The sequence below is a fragment of the Pteropus alecto genome, unplaced genomic scaffold, assembly GCF_000325575.1.
Source record: "Pteropus alecto unplaced genomic scaffold, ASM32557v1 scaffold25, whole genome shotgun sequence".
In the NCBI taxonomy this organism is placed as follows: domain Eukaryota; kingdom Metazoa; phylum Chordata; class Mammalia; order Chiroptera; family Pteropodidae; genus Pteropus; species Pteropus alecto.
This window is the reverse complement of record NW_006441955.1, coordinates 7,969,132-7,972,273: the sequence shown is the minus strand read 5'-3', so window position 1 is coordinate 7,972,273 and position 3,142 is coordinate 7,969,132. Positions and strand designations below refer to the sequence as shown.

Here is a 3,142-nt window from a genome sequence, read left to right as displayed (position 1 = left end):
TAAGTAATTATTTCAGGTCACAAAACAAGAGTGACAAAACTGGGCCTGGAACCCAGGTGCTCTACCCTGTAATCGCTGGTCTGTCTTAGTAGTCATACATAATGTAAGTGTAGTTCACATTCGTTGGACATTTACTAAACAGGTACTTTATATACTTTTGTTTCTTTTACTTACTGTGACAACTCCATGAGGTAGAGAGTGTTTTACAAGGGAAGAAATCGAGCTTGAGAGACATAATTTACCCAAGATCACACGGCAAGTGGCTGCCTAGAGCCCTTGTCCTTTCCTACCCTGCTCCAGTAACGATAAGTAAATAAGGAAAGAAGGGTGTAGCCAGTAAAACCCTTTCAATGTAGAAAGTTTTATCCCCTTTATTAAATGGGGAAACAGACTCAGAGATGTTCAGTGACTTGCCCAGGGTCACAGAGTTATAAAGTGGTAGAGCCAGGTCTACGGCCATGCCACCCTGAACAAACCCGATCCCATATGATCCCAGAAGCTAAGCAGGGTCAGGCCTGGTTAGTACTTGGATGGGAGACCACCTAGGAAGACCAAGTGCTGTAGGCGTAAAAAATAAAAAAATAAAGGATTATAAACTGACAGGGTCCTTGCAATCTGTGAGATCAACCAGGGGTTGCCTTGCCTAAATAATAAAAATAATAAAAATAAAATGGTAGAGCCAGAACTGAAGACCATATCTGGATTCTCTTGATGGAGCACAGCCCTCACCTTGGGAGACGTAATTTACTTAAGAGCACCTGAGAAGCAATCACAGCCCTCCTTTTCTTGATAGTCTTTCAAACCTTTCAGACAGCTTTGCCTTGGTAATGTTGGTGTCTGCAGGCAAAGTAGCTCTAGCCTTGGTCCTGTTGCATTATCAAATCTCACTTTTCCAAAGAGGAATGACTTGCCCAAACTGGACAGGGACCTGAGTCTCCTGGCTGCCAACGTGGTGATTTTCTGCATTCCTCCTCACTTTTTCCTATGCAGCATGTCCTCAGGGGCTCTGGATCACATTTTTCCAAAAGACCAAAATGTGAGATGCTTTTAGCTCTGGGACCTTTAGAGAAGCCACTTGGTAAAGCAGCTTTGGTTTAGGTTTGCAGAATACGAATCGAAGGGGCACAGCCCGGTCAGGACAGCGGCACTGGAGGCCTGGGGCCTGCTTGAGCTTACTTAGCACCTCTTAAATCTGGGTGAAGAGTGACGAGTAGACAGAATTATGAATTGGGGGTGGAAAAATGAGTCTCCCCAAATATTTCTGTTTGCCAGTAACCCTCACTGACCGAGTGAATAAGATGCATGAGAGTGCTCAAAATTAATTAAGTTCATCTGGCTTGTCTTCACCGCTAACTAGGTGTCCCTGAGGGCTTGGCTTCCAGAAGGGATATTTGGAAGGAATCTCTGGACTGGGGGGCTTAAGCCACTTCTGCCAATTATTGGCTATATGACCCCGAAAAAGGCAATTCACCTCGCTAAGACTCAGTCATCATTCATTCATTCATTCATTTATTCTATAAACATTTCTTGAACTCTTATTGTGGGCCTGACTCAGTCTTAATGGGTAAGGCAACTTCTGACGAGACATCCCGTGCAGTGGAAGAACTCACAGCCTTGAGGGGGAAATAGACAAGGACTGAAATTATGATTCTAAATTACTCTGGGGTATGGACAAAGGCCCTCTGGAGGAACTGATATCTATAGGATTAAAGTTAGCCTTTTTGGAATCTTTGTGAGAATTTGAAAAAGACACTCCTTTTTCTAGGCAAATGCAGGTCTATAAAAAACAGGATTCACAGCTGGCAAGTAGAGCCCACACAGACATCCGTGCCCCTTGTTGCCCCCTGGGCTGGTCACTCTTGCCAGGTGAACAACCTGCGTGTCTGGACACAGCAGCCCTGAATGTCAGAGTTGAGATGTACAGGTCCAGTGGAAGGCAAAAGTGGAAGAGTCTATTTCAGGCTGGGGAATGAGAGTATACAAAACCTGCAGGCTTGGCAAAGAGCTTCCTTCATGTGGGGACTTGCACATGGTTCAGTGAGACTAAAATCAGTGGTGTACTGGGGAAATTGAAGACAGATGTGATTGGGAAGATTGGCAGAGGTCATTTATTATTCACTCATTAAGCAAATATTTAGTAAGCACATTCCAAGTTTAGTGTTATAAAAACAAGGGAAATTGTAGCGAGCAAAACTGGCATAATCCCGTTCTCAAGGAAGTTACATTCTAGTGAGATCCTGATGGCTTCTAGTATCTGTTAGAGTATCATAAGAGAATACTGATTTCTGTCCCACCTTCTCTCTAGCATTGTGTGAGCCCCAAAATGATGTAATGTGTATGAAATGCCTTGAAGAACTTGGAACTTCTGGATCATTCCTATGAATAATCACTCTTAATTTTCACTTGAGTGACCCACATAGTGCTTGAGAATTTGGGGGCCTATTCCTGACACCAGGCACTACTGGATCCTACCTTTTGGGAAGAAGGGACCTTTGGTCATGATCATGATGATACAGGAGCTATGACACTTGCCTTTGCCCTGCCCATCCTGATCATTTCTCTCTGGGTTAGCTGAGCAGGCTGGATGGCCTGTGACTTCCTGAGACCTGCATAAGAATTCACCAGCTCATCCTTTGGCTATGGTACCTATTGTGTTCAAAGGCTTTTCTCTTCTGATTGAAATACCAATGAAGACAAGAGAGTCTTCTAAAGTCATGCGTCATCTGAAATCATGAACAAAAGGGAAGCTCTGACTGTGGAGTAAGAGTGGACTGAGGGGCTCCAGGAAGCCTTGTCAGGTTGTCCCCAGGTTTGAAGCTGTGTGGCCTGAACAGCAGGTGATTCAGGTGAGAGAGACTGGCTCCTAGGAACGGAAACTTGGCCTCTTCCTCACTGTGTGGCTGTGGGCAAGTCACTTCCTCTTTCTGGACTAGTTTCTTCCTCTATTAGCCAGGAAGTTGGACTTATTCAAACTTGAACAACAGGGCTTTTTAAATTCTTCTATAGAACCCTGGTATATAAACCAGATAAATCAGTGGCGTTAGGGCTGAGGCAGAGGTTAGGGTCTGGAGTTCTGCTTATTTCAGCTCCACCTTGTCCTGCCTCATCCTCTCAGGATTTTTGCCACTAAATAGCCCTAGAA

General features: G+C 44.5%; 1 pseudogene; it reads left to right on the top strand.

Annotated features, from left to right (window-relative positions):
- The first annotated feature begins 448 nt into the window (after nt 1-448).
- LOC112485836 lies at nt 449-567 on the top strand (annotated as a pseudogene).
- The last annotated feature ends 2,575 nt before the right edge of the window (nt 568-3,142 follow it).